At 37.9% G+C, this 13983-nt stretch overlaps 1 long non-coding RNA gene across 2 annotated transcripts in view; it reads left to right on the top strand.

The window, feature by feature from the left end:
• Window positions 1-13983, top strand: part of LOC107203975 — a 95266-nt gene that overhangs the window by 8700 nt on the left and 72583 nt on the right. Inside the window, exons 2-3 of one of the 2 annotated variants that reach the window (XR_004497294.1) lie at window positions 12347-12426; window positions 12765-13618. This is a non-coding gene — a long non-coding RNA (uncharacterized LOC107203975). Of the gene's footprint in view, window positions 1-12346; window positions 12427-12764; window positions 13619-13983 lie in introns of those variants that run through there. The other variant, XR_001521426.3, reaches the window with a different exon arrangement.

The raw sequence follows: 13983 nt of genomic DNA, 5'->3' as shown, positions 1-13983 counted from the left end.
ATCCCATGCAAAAGACCTCCCTCTTGTCCTTGTCTCCTCAGAGCACAGACTGACAGCCAAAAAGCCATAGAGTGAGTGCTCTAGTCACACCTCGGGTCATCCTGCTCCTGGGGTGTGACCCACTCCTGTCGCAGGCCGAAGTGATAGAGCCAGATAAGTCCTGGCAGGATGCGATAAAGTCTAACCACTAACCCAGCACTGACAAGGAAACTAAATTGTGTCACCAAGGGCTGCCTCTACACATATTTTTAAATACTTCAGGGATGGTGACACCACTGGGCAGCCTGTTCCAGGGCTTGATAACCCTTTGGGTGAATAAATTTTTTCTAGTATCCAATCTGGTGTCATTTGGAGGAAGTAGGGATGTGCAGAGACATGAGGCTCTGTTGCTGCCTCCTGTGCTTCACCTTTACCACTGGCTCACTCCATTTAAACAAGTCCTGCTCCCAAAGAGCTCCCATATGTGCAACACTGGGTCAGAGCAGCAGTGTCTGCCCTCATGATGTGTGATATTTTATAATTACCCTTCAGTGTTTCTCTTTTAAATGTATGGACAGGCCTGCACTACACACAGCTCCATCTTGGTCTAATTGGCAGATAAAAACAAGAACAACTTTTGTGGTGACTGCAACAAAAATAATTGGAGATGGTTATATAAGAGAAATGTGTTTAAAAGAAACCACTTTTATGTTTGTAACAACCATTACTGAGAGCCCTGGGAGCAGCTTTAGGTTTGGGATGTCTCCTGGATGGTGGCAGCCCGGGGGAGCCGCAGGGAAGAGCTGTACTGGGGAGGGGCACCTGGCTGCTGTGGAGTCCCGAGGCCCTGAGCCACAGCACCCAGCCCAGTGGCCAGTGTGAGCCTGGCAGCTGGCTTCCAGCACCAGGCACAGCTCCTCCTGGAGCTCCCCTTCCCATGATGGACTAGTCTGCACATGTGAATGTGCTGGTAGAGCTTTTCAATTGCTGCCACTCAGAGGGGTGGTTTTCCACCTCAAAATTGTCACAAAAATAAACTATTTTTGAGAGATAGAAGATTTGTGTTGTCAAGGAAGACCCTTGTTATGTACTGAAGGCCAATAATGTCTAGTCTGATGTCTGTTGGTAAGTCAATGCTAACATAGATCTGTTTAGTAAGAAAAATTTATATCTTGAATGCACTATTACAGTTGATTCCCAACCTAACTTCAGCTTCAAGGGTGATATTTTCTTCTCATAAGATAATAAAATTTTATTATTTTATCTCTAACTCAGAATATTTTCTAGTAAATTAAATGCTGAAGCTTGTGGAAGAGTTGCCCGTTTTGTTGGGTTTGATTTAAAACACCCCACAAACTTGTGAAGTTGACAATATTCTTAAATTAGACATTGTTTTAGTCTTGAGCCTTCTAAGTAGCATTTATATGTCATCTTTTCAATTTGTTATTGTACATGTTCCATAGAAAAAGTAATTTCAAAGGGGAAAATATACAAAACAGATCAGCTGCTTGGCAAAGCTGTGTGACAAGGCTCTGAGTAAGGCTTGGCAAGGTCCAGGTAAAAGTTTACTTGCTTAGAGACAGAGACAATGAGACAACCTCCATAGGTTTTTCTTCCAACATAAATTATTCTGTGATTTTATGATTAACTGCAATTTTGTTCCCCAAACCCACAGTCCTGAAATATTGCAGTTTTTAATTCAAAATTTATGACTCATGGAAAGAAAGGCTCTTCATCTTAACCATCAACATGTTTCTCACATGGCTGACTGTAAAAGAAAAATTGTCAGTCACATGTGATTTGTTACTTCTTCATACCATACTGAAGGGTTGTAGAAAATCAGAAAGGTTTTAATGAAAGAGCAGTAGTGGTGTAGGGACTATGAATATAATCTGAGAGAGAATTCAAGTGGCCTCATGTAGGGGGAAGGTTAACAGCTGCTGCTGAGGTACTTAAGGATTGCATGGGATGGTACAGATGGGGTGTGCCCCACCCAGGTTGCTGCAGCCCCCAATTCCTAAATGATGCCTTTCTCAGCAGTTGGGCTCTGTTGGCCACTCTCAGCTGCTGAGATTCAGGATGTCCAGGGCAGGTTTCACTGGTGCACTTTAACTAGGCTTATCAGTTCAGCCAAAGTGCTGTGGAGAAGCAGATTCACAGCCATTTCTTCATGAAATCCTAAATTAGTGAATGACAGCAGAAAAGGCAGGTCCATACAGGGCTGAAGTCAGACTCTGAGCTTTTCCTCTGTAATCCCAGTAACGTGCACTGCACTCAAACAGAACAAATGTTTGTTAACTTTGGTATCTGCTCGCTAGATGTCTATTGCCTGACAGGAAATCTTCTCCATAGCCATTTTCCCATTAGAGAAGTAAGATAAAAACAGTAATGAAGAGGAGCAGTCTGGCTTATTGGAAAGACAATTGTGTTAACCATCAAAATAGCAAATTCTGGTTCTTGTTCTGTCTCCATTTTCCTGGATCACCTTGGGACCCCCTGTTTCATTTCTCCATACCTAATTTCAGAACTGAAGGATGGATAGTTATCCAGTAATGTCAGGGTGTTATGCTGGGGGGAGGGGAAATTAATACGCAAACTCCTTTATGGACCAACTAAGCTTCAGCTTTAAGGCCTTTCCTATGTGTATTCATATAAAATTCCTGGTTTTACATCTTTTGCCTTAATAAAAATATGTCTTTCTTCTAATTGAAGTCACATTAGAAGCAATGATTAATTTCCCAGCAGTGTTTGCATAATCACACGTAGTCAGGATGCTGATGCTGCTTATAGATTTATTAGAATTTATATAGAATTTATATAGAATTGTATTTACCAGGGCAGGTGAGCAGGAAACAGTGACTCCCTCAGCCAAAGAACAGAGCATTTCTAGAATCAGGAGTAGGAGAAGGTGATGTAATTATTTGTGTCTCAAGTTATCTAACCATTAACTATCTCTTTTCTCATCTCTCTCACCCTACTTCCTCCAGAGAGCTGTTATTGAAAGGAAGGAAAAGGGAAAATGTTTTTAAATGGGAAAATTGAGAAATTCAGTGTTGCAAATAGTCTGTGAGCAGGATAGAGTTGCCTCAGGCTTTTTTATGAGTCTCACATGGGGCTGTAAATCAATTTAGAATTGTAGAAGGCATATACCAGAAAACTCTGTGTGTGTGTCAGCTGTGTTCTGTACAAATGGCTGATATTGTGTATAGTGTTTATTGCAAATCCTGTTGTGACACATTTATTTGTATAACTTGTTTAATTTTTTTTGTGATGCAAGAAAATAAGGTCCAGTATTTGCTGCTATATAAGTGTCAATTCTTTATTGGTTTGAATAGTGAATATGTTACTGAGTTCCTCCAAACAGCCACTTTTAATCAAAACTAGCTTAAATCCAAGACCAGTTTTTTTTTGCTTAATAAAATTCAGGGAAGTTAAGGAATTTCTGCCATTTCTCCTGAACAAGCAATTACAAAGTAATAAGGTTTATGACTTTGTTTTTCCAACATACAAAACTATACATTAGTAAACATTTCCCAAGACTTTTTCTGGTAAATACAGAATTTTTGTCTACATCCATTTTAGGCATGATTTGAGCTGCTATCTGTTGGAGAGCTTAAATGCCCAGATAGAACTGTGCCTTCTGAAGGGTCTTCCTTTCTTTTTGCCATTTTTTGTTTCAGTCAGGAAACTTGGGCAACTGTTATGTTGAATCTAAAAGAATAGATTTAGACCAGACTATTATTTAAGTATCTTACAGTAAGAAGAAAACTTCAAAGTGCTCTTCCCTGAAACAAGTCTGAAGAAAAACATCCCCAAGCACTGTGGGAACATGGATCTGGCTGCTCAATTTTCTTTTGTTTTCCTCTTGCAGAGCATTTCAGGGTGTAGGTAAACTGGAATATTTCACATATGCTAGATGTACACTGCATAACCAGGCTTGTGGACCAGACTATGTCCACAGCAGTAAAAGGAAATCTGTGGGGCAGCAGGAAAAAATCAGATTAATTTGGGACTGTAAAGCTCCAGAAGTTGTTTGTTGCATTTTGAAGAGTTTTAAGGTACTTTAATGCACTACGTAGATGATTCATCTGCAGAGCCCAAAGTCTGGAAACTCAGAATGAAGATAATTCATTGATGATGCAAGGTAAATTTTTGTTGTTTTTTTTTTTTTTTTCCCTCAGTGCAAACCTTGACCAAATCAGAAATCCTAAGATAAAATCAAATTGAAATTATGTCTACAATGGCACACCCTAATCAAGGTGTTTCTCTTGGCAGGAGTGGAGAGAACTGAATTGCAGTCTGTTCCTCATGGAACCATCCTCAGTGGCCTCTCCAAGTGGAGCAGGCAGAAGCTCTCCCCATCAAGGTGGCAGTCGTGATGTTCCAGGGTTTGAGGGAGACTTGAGGTTGCTGTCACAGGGAGGAAATGATCTGTTACAGCAATGGGGGTTCGTGAGGCAAGGGAATTTATAACGTGCCCATTGCCATGACCTGCTTCTGGTGCTGTTGTACACAGATTTGTGAGTGCTGACATAGTTGCCTACATGAGCCATACTTTGCACTGAAAGTTTTATTTAATGAGCTTTGAGGAAAAATATTTCAAACAGTTTTATGTGTTTCTCTATCCAGGCAAAAAGTTTGAGCACACATCTTCCCCTTGGGGAGAGCACTTTCTCTTTTCCAGCTGTCAGAACACAAGGGTCATTTGAGTATTCTTGTCAAGTTTTCCAGATGCTTGTTTTGAATTGATGGGTTTGAACAGGCACAATTTGTTATGCTGGCACTTCCCCCCTCCAACTGCACAAAGAGTCAGCCTTTGCAGATACATTATCATCTCCTTCCCTGAAGAAACTGTTCTTAAGATAGAGTGAATGAGTTGGGAGATTTTAGGTCTGAATCAAAGGTCAAACTTGTCTGATAGCTGTGAAAGGGAATGGGGATGTGTAGACATGCCTGGGAGGTAGATATTTCTTTCATGCATATGTGTGCAGATAAGGCTATATAGATTATTTGACACTTTGACTGAAGTATATTTCTTTTTCTGTTTTGGAAATATTTTTTCCGTGATTGGAAGTACTCCAGTGAAGTATAAAAGTGTTTGTTCAAGTTTTATATTATAGATTTGTTACAATTTCAAAAATCCTTGTCATAAAATTCAACCTTTAAACATGTTTTCCACATATGCTTTCATTTAACATCTTATGGAAGTACTGCCCAGTGTGCACATACTCACTGAGTTTAAATAGGGGAAGAGATGCTAATGATGTGCCAGGCACTGCTGGCCAGACATGCCCAGGGTGAAGGAGTGCCCGTGGTGGCTGAGCAGTAGGAAAGAGCTGGTGGGAAGCGAGCATATGCCACCTACTGAAATGCTTCTTTCATGGTGATCTTTTCTGCTTGAGGGGGTTTCCACATGGAAAGAAAAATTATCTCCATCAGTATAGAAACTTGAGGTATAAAAGGATGTGTGGTCACAACAGAGCTACTATTTAGATTTAAAGGAAAAAGAACATGAAAAAGAAATTAGATCTAATTTGAAAGAGTCATACCAGGTATGTGTTCTGTGTCCAGACCAGACCTTAAGACTCACTAACTAGCTGAGTAGGAATCTGCAAACTCCTGCTCAAAAACCTGGTGTCAAATTTGTTGGGTGATTATAAAGGTAATTAAAACAATACATGAATGTTTCAAGCGGTGATCAGGTCAGCTATACTGACAGAAGACTCTTGGCAGCTGAGGGTAAGAATAAATGTTGTATATGCCATTTTTGTCCTTCTTAACCTCTGTTTGATCAGAGATTTATGACTAATATCAAGTATATTCAAGTGGAAACAATTTTACAGGCATAACAGTATGATATAAACTTGGAAATGAATCTTATGTTTGTATTTCAAAAATCATTCCAGGTCATGTAGCTTAAGGAGGAGAGAGAGCCTCTGCCACTCAAAGCAGTGACAAATTCAATTGCATTTCTATCTCCATAGTAAGTCTCATGGTGCTGGCTACCAGGATTAAACGTGATTTTGTTGTGCTCCTAGTGTTTTGCTAGTTTGTGATGTTTTCTATTAGGTGCAGCTTTTAACATTTCTGTGTTTAAAAATAACTAAATGTAGGTAAAATGGTAAAAGTGAATTGTCCAGAAGTTTTACATTAATTAATTACATTTGCTTTGCAGTCTGATCTTTTAGTAACTGACTTGAGTTGCATTGGAAACAAGAGGTAAGTGACCTCTCAGGCTTGGAAGTGCCTGTGAGCATGGAAAGGATTGCTTTCCCAAACAGTCCTGACTGAAGAGACCTAACCTAGCTATGAGGAATGTGACAGCCCTCTAACTCTAGTGCTTGTAATGACCTGCCTCTGTGACATCTACTCAATTGGATAGATATACTAAAAAAGTGAAAGTAGCTTTCCTTAGGACATGATGACTCAGTTAAAAATAGTCCTACTCAGAAGGTTGTAAAAGCAGCCTGGAAAATGATAACATTAGCTCTTCTGGGCCATTGCACAACCTCATTTATCCTTTAATGATTCTTGTGTTTTCCAAACCTTTGTGCAATTAATATTATTTAATGGGTCCAGGAATGTTTATCAGGCATTTGGTCAGCAAATAAAATATTTTCAATAACTGTGATCTGAAACTTTAAGCAGATGAGTTTTTCTGATAATCTGTTCATCAAAGTAGATATTCTCAAATGTCCACATTAAATTTTGGACTGCAAGTATCACCTTTAATGTATGCTTCATTGGCTGCTGGGGCTGGAAAAAAAATCATTACTAATTGATATGCTTTAATGGCCTGAGAGCTTTCAGAGTTGGATGAACCCAAGAGAAATGCTGAGAGGTAGATATTTGATTCTAATGATGCCTGAGTAGGTACAAGCAAAAAGTAGAACCATCATGACAGCTATATCATTGTCAAACTGCTCAGGTAGAATACCTCAGGTTTTCTACCAATCTGACACTATTATAAAACACTATTTTAATGAACTCATGAAAGGCAAAGTTATATAATGGATAAAAACATAGAAAATGAAGTCTGTGCTGGTATCTGTATTTGCCAAGATGGTCACTGGAGAGAATAGGAATTTGGGATTTGTAAACTATCTGTTAATTAGTGTATGGTATAATTTTCTTCTGTGTCCTGGATATCTAATACATTTTTAAGAATACAGTTATTATGAATTTTTCACTTAACTGTGATGATGTAGGATGTGAGTGACGGGTGTTCTAATTCCCCATCCTGGCTACACTGATCCCTTCTGCAGCTACCACCTTACAGTGCACTGGACCAACCTCACACAAAATGGGAGAGAACATGAGGATACTTCTGGTTATTTTTAGTTTTCAAGTATGAGCTGCATTAAATGCTTTATTCGTCTTTAAAGACTTCTTATTTTTGGCCTCAGCCTAATCCCTAATTTTCACTGTGATCTACTATGTTTCTAATACAGTTATCAAAAGCATGTTCTCCTTACTGAGAGGGGTGTGGCATTTTCAATGGAAACTAGAGGTTGTTTTGGAGGTCTTCTTTAGAATCAGGGTTTGAGGCCTATGGCTTTCATTTTGTTTTTATGTTTAATAGCATCTTTGGTGAGGCTTAAGGGAATATGTACCATTTGTAGTAAATACATGCCATTGTGTGTGTGAATGAAGCAGAAGAACCAATACATAACCCTTTCTGAACTTAATTTTAGGATTTACAAAATATATTTGTGTTTTATTCAGTAGGAAATGTGCTTTTTTTATGAGTCTCCTTTGATGGCTTGGAGACTCTAATTATATGGAGCTAATAATTCCTGTTTATTCCATGAAACTGGAAAGGTCCTTTGTAGGCAGCATAAAAACCCAGTGTTAAGTCATACCTGCTTGTAGTGGAACAGTTTTGATGATTAAGAAAACCTGGAGAGGAGTATGCAAAAATTCAGGGAGAATAAAAAAATTCTGTACTTTCTTTACTAGTACTTTTAACTTAACACAGCTCTTTTAATTGTGAGAAAGGCCAAGGCTAAAGCAAGTGGCCTCAGGTAAAGAGAGAGAGAGAAATGAATGTTCAGAGCAGGATCCTAAGCACTCAGGAGGATTATATGACCTCAGGGCAAAAAACTGTGGATTATTTTTGTCTGAATCTGGTAATTCTCATGTTGCCCAAATCCAGAGGTTTATATAACTATCTAAACCCAGATTAATTGTGTTTAGAAGTCCTCAATAAAAATAATGCAAATTCCTTATTGTGGATAGCCTAAAATACACTTCTGTTAAACTGATACAGGAGAGATCTCAGCTGTGTCTGCTTCTTTGTGGAAGAAGGTAAGAAAACAATCAGGCAACACTATCCACAGAGAATTTTTATTAACAGATCTCTTGGCAAGGATGAATTGAAATAAATATACAAGGAGGCCAGGGCAGTGGTGGAGCTACCAGCTCTGCAGGTACCTACAAGATGGGTAGATGCAGCCACTGGGGACAGGTTTCAATGCTGAATTTGTCAGTGCTGGGTTTACAGCTGACCTCGATGAGCTCAGAGGTCTTTTCAACCTGAATGATTCTGTGGTTTTCTCCACTGAGAAAGAAGAAAATTTATCCTCTTCTCTCAGAGGAGAGAGATGAGTGGGGATAGGCTTCTCAATTGCTGTAGACCTACCTACCTGCCTGAAAATCTCATTTTAAGTGGAACTCGTTGATTTATGCTCTTTACATCTAGGCAGGTATAAATATTGAAAAAAATCGCATGAGTGGAAAATCAGGGTCAGTACCTTTTGGTTAAGATATTTTGCAGTGATTTTGATGTGGATTTACTGGCATCTTGCCTGCTTTCTGGCATTTATGGACTTGCTCATGTTCCCTAAATCCAATTTACAGCTCTTCACATGGCCAGAACATAGCAGTAAATCTAGTGCTTTAAATCAGTGAGCTAGATTCAGTTCTTTATTAGACCAAAAAATCTGGATTAATTCCCATCTTTGAAAGTGTTTCTATTAAACAAAAGACCAGTTAGACCAATGTCTAGAAAATGTCATTTGATTGCTTCTTTTGAAAGCTTTAAATGTTTCTCTCCTGAAGCCCAGTTACAGTGTCAATGTCTCTGCAGAATGTGTAAATTTTCCCGCTCTATTCTCCCCCTTTTTTTTCTGTAAGAGGGGTAAATATACAAATTATTCTTGCCAAATTCTTTCTGTGACTGTTTTTGAAATTTTTCTAATGGCCTGAGTCTATTAGAAAATGATGGAAAAATCTATTTGTATAGCACCCCACTGATATGTGGCCATATCTCTGTTTATCAGATGACCTATGTGTTTGGTTTTGTTCCCGCAAGTGCAATCTAGTTGAAGCTAATACCATTAAGAAGAAAAGGACATTTCACAAGAGTTGTTGTGGATAGGAAGTTGTGTGTGGTGTGATAGAAGTTTGATGGTGTGGGTGGAAGTGTTTGAAGTTTTTTCTTCCTGGAATACTGGTGTGATAGAGGTGTCAAGTCCTGATAACGCTGGAAACTGCAAAAGTGAATTCAAGTTTCGGCCTCTGTTTTAGTTGATTGTAACATCCTTACTGCCATCCCAGATTAATTTCTTTCTTTCTTCATTCTGCTTCCAGACAGTTTTTCCAACAACTTAAATTTCATACCTTTTAGTGAGGGTGTCAATTTTTGTTCAGATAGCTGCAAAGTGTGTATGGAAAATACCCATTTTCCTCTTATGAACTCTTATTGACACTTTCCTGCAGTGTCAAATTATTTTTCTTAATTGGTGCTATTCTTTAGTTGCAGTTTATTTTTGAATGTAGGAACAAAATCTGGTTTTATGCCTTGAAAAGTGCTTTGTATTTGTTAAATGTTCTTTGTCACATTTTTGCTCTGTTGAATGTTCTATGTGTATCACTCCTTTGTTTACTGCATCTTCTAAAGCACTTCCTCAATTGTCAGTCTATGTTGACCTTACTTCTCAAAATATTTGCTAAATGAAGCATGTTGTTTGGAGGAAGTAGTTCCTAAGCATGTGGATTCAATTTATTTCTGGGCAGTTTGAGGTTTTGTTGCCTTTGGGAAACACAAAAAGTATAGAGAGTATAGATTATAAAGCTTCCAGCTCCTGGATATAAATCAACTGTTCTTAAAATCACTGTGAATATCAACAGGCCGAGCTGGAAAGTTATGACTAAAAGGTCTATTTATGTGATCTTTACTCATGATCTTTTCTATATTTGTGTAGAAAACCCTTTTTAGAAACCAGTACTGCTTTACTTTTGCCTTGATGGCACAGATCAGTTTCTAAGGGAGATGGGTAAATGTCTCATAGAGATGTCTACAGACAGGCCCTAATCTGGCATACTGGGCATGACTGTGTTGTATGCCAGGGAGGAAAAATGCAACCAAAAAACTTGGGAAAATATTTCTATGTGTGTCAAGAATCTGTTTTAAATCTCACCAGTCACTTTTTCTTCTTTAGGCCCGTGTTGCTTGATTACGTGATGTTAAAGGGACTTGTGTATTTTTCTATTTGCCAATATTAAGTTCCTAACCCACTTCTTGGGTGTATATAAGATATGTATATAATTGGGTAATACATAAACTTTTCCTGTGACAATAACAAAAATCAGCTATGATAATAAATAAATTCCCTTGCCGGGGGGAAGTCTGCTTCCATCAAAGGACAGCTCCTAAGCTATGCTATGTAATGAAGCACATGTGTGAACATTAACAGGTAACAATGTATTTTGAACCATACTGATAAAATCAACTATAATGGTGAATTTTAAAGGTTATCAACAGAATGTGTTTAATATATACATGAATTCTCCTGATATTGCATATCCTGAAGCAACCGGTCATTAAATTCTACATAAGGTTGTTTGTCTTTCTGCATAGCAAACACACGTGAAAAGCTACAAATGTCATCACCCAGCACTTTGCTTGAATGTGCGTATTCTGCACATGCCTGAAGAGTGCCCACTAATTCTGGTAGAAAATGCTAAATTGATTGTAATTAGTGAAAATGGCTTCTTCTGTCAATTGCAGAGAAGATTAACTTCTTTTTGGAAAATTTTATTAAAGTTCTGCACAATTTTATTGTGTGATTTACTTAATTATACAACACAATAAGGTAATTGCATGTCATAATGATGTGATTATGTGTATTTGCTCAAAATGTACAATTAGATGCAATTACATTCTAAGAAAATGGAAAAAATTTAAGGGCTAAGCCACTGAAACATTTACTCTGGCTTGTCAAACTGGGAGCTCAGTGATGTCAGTGGCTCTGATTCAATGTGCTCCTCACTGCTATGAATTAGCATGGAAATATAGTTGGAGAAAAAAAGCAACTAAGAAAACAACAAAAAACCCCATTTACAAGGATATTTCAGAGGCCATGATTTGATTGTTTAATTATATATGTGTGAAATTTTAGACACGGTTTGAACAAGTCTCATCTTGCCCATGAAGAAGAAAATAGCACATTGTTCATGGTTTTGGGAACATCATGCAGAGCCAAGTTTGCAGGAATCAGGTGACATTTTTCAACAACTGTAATATTCCCAAGGCTAGATGAACTGTATTTTCCACAGTTTTATGCAATCCCAAAGCACAGAAGTGCATTTTGTTCTTTCCTGTGTTGAACCCTGTGATTCTCCCACAGGTACCTGCCTTCAGCCACTGGACATTTGAGAAAAACATCTAGTATTAAGCAGTTTGTGTTAAAGTTGCTAGAAATGGCTACTCAGTAGCTGTGCTGATAAATCATACAAGGGGAACCTGTTTTATTTTCTCATGTAATCACAGGTGCCTAGTCCCGTTCAGTTTTCTTACTGCATTTTTCTTCCTTTGTGACAGCAGCTCCCAAGATTGAGCTCTGGGATTAATAAAATGGAATTCACATTGTTGTACATCAACCTGAACCTCTTCTAACCACTCTCATTTTGCCAATATGCTTTAACCCCATGACAGAAGGACCCACTGTACTAGCTGGATGGCAGCTATTTTATCCTGCTTTTCCTGCAAAGGTATCATTAGTGCAGTGAAATGTAGGGATTTTTAGTGCTTTTAAAAACAGCATGTGTCCCAGTTATAGCAGAAGTTGAGGAAGAGTTTGTTGTGTACTTTTATTTCATGCACTTTAGCTGCAACTGCTTTATTTGAGAATTCTATATATAATTAAACCTGCATTTTATGTGTTTTATTCTTTCAAGTTGATAGGCTTTCTAACTCCAAATATTGTTCTTTGACTTTGTCTAATCTAAACAGGTCTCTAATCCTCAGGAAATTATTCCCTCTTTGTTATCTCTTCTTTGTCATGATCTTTGCTCCTCCCTGTGCTCCAGTGTTACTTTAAGAGGGACTTCCATCAATGTATCGCTCTCTCCATTTTCTTCCTAGGGACAAGCCTCTTTTCTCCTGGGCAAGAACTGATTTTTTTGTGGGCCTGTTCCTGTTTCCAGACAGTAGGCCTGGAGCAGGTAAGATACCATTCCCTGGAATAGAAAATTCATTCTAATCCTAACCAACACACAATGTTAAAACCACTTGCTGTTTTTAGTTACAATTCTGCACATAATCAAACAAATCAAACAAACTGTTCATAATCCCACTGTTATCAGAACAGTTATCTATTATTATGAATTAAATAGTATAAAAATTATTCTGTAAAAGAAAAATCTTTCATTGTTTTTAAAAAAACATACTTGTTCATTTAATTATTTTCTAGATTTGTTTTCACTGTGTTTGTCTAGTGCTAGTGGCTTTACAGTTAAATACTATATTCCACAATTACATCCTCATTTTCTGCTTTCAAAAGAACAGAAGCTGCTTTTTAAATCAACAGGACGCTAGACTGAAGGAAGAATTGAACCCCACATATGGAAAATTTCTGCCCTACTGCCTTCATAAATAGGAGGCTCAGCTACATATTCTTCTTTTGGCTCCCATGGTGAACACATCAATGATTGTATCAAACAGATCATCAAGAGTTTTGAGCTGATGGATGTTCAAAACTTCAGCTGTTCAAAGCCTACTGAAATTTGCTAGATATGTTAGAGCAGGAAACTTGAACACAATGTAACATACATTAAAAAGGTTTTTCAAGCCAATTTTTATTTGCTTTCAGCAAGAAGACTGTTAAAAATACACTAGAAGATGCCAGATGTGTTCTGGTAACAAATATGCTATATTTTATTAGTATTGTGGAGTCCCAAAAAAAAATTATTTCAACTGTTGTCAACTGAAGTAAGGAGGAACTTGAGAACATAAGTGACACTTAATAAAATACTAGATGGATGAGGTGGGCAATTACGTCTCTAAAATGAAAAAAAAAATTCTGAAGATGATGTCCTGGTGTTGCATTAAAGTAGAGGTGCTGGGAAATATCTGAACTTTGCTTTTAATACAAATTGAGTTTGTACAAACTGAACATGTGTTGCTGTTGATGACTCAGACTTGTATGTATGCTCAGTGTATTGATAAGGAATTGTCTCTGTCATAACATAAGAAAAGGTATGATTTAACTCAAAAGAAACTAGAATGCATGCTTTTTAAAATGTTCTAGCTAGTGGAACAATTTAGGGTTCTCTGATGAACAATTTTAAGCATTTACTGAAGTTTAATTTTTAATATACTTCTGTAATTTCCCAAAATAAAGAAGTTTGCATGGAATTGCACTGCAAAGTTATGGGTTTGGGATGAGCATGGCCACGGTGTGGGAGGTGGCTTTGGTATGGCCAGGTGTGGCCAGCTGTCAAGGTGCCTGGGGTTCCAGTGTTTTAGTGGGACAGAGGTGCCCCAGGGAGGAGCAGACTCTCATGGGGGAAGAGTACAGGCAGAAAGCCTGTATTTTCATATATATATATATATATATATATATATATATCCTATATGTATTTTTATATATTTTGCCTGGAGAAGGAATAGAGCATGTCCAGTGTCTCTTTATGGACTTTTTGATTTGGGTTCTTTTCCCTTTGAACTGAAGATTGATGAGACGGGAGGCGAGTATTTTCTCTCGTTCGTTCTCAGTTGTT

Source organism: Parus major, chromosome 4A, assembly GCF_001522545.3.
Source record: "Parus major isolate Abel chromosome 4A, Parus_major1.1, whole genome shotgun sequence".
NCBI classification, from domain to species: Eukaryota; Metazoa; Chordata; class Aves; order Passeriformes; family Paridae; genus Parus; species Parus major.
The sequence above is the reverse complement of the archived record's forward strand: the minus strand, read 5'-3'. Positions and strand labels throughout refer to the sequence as shown.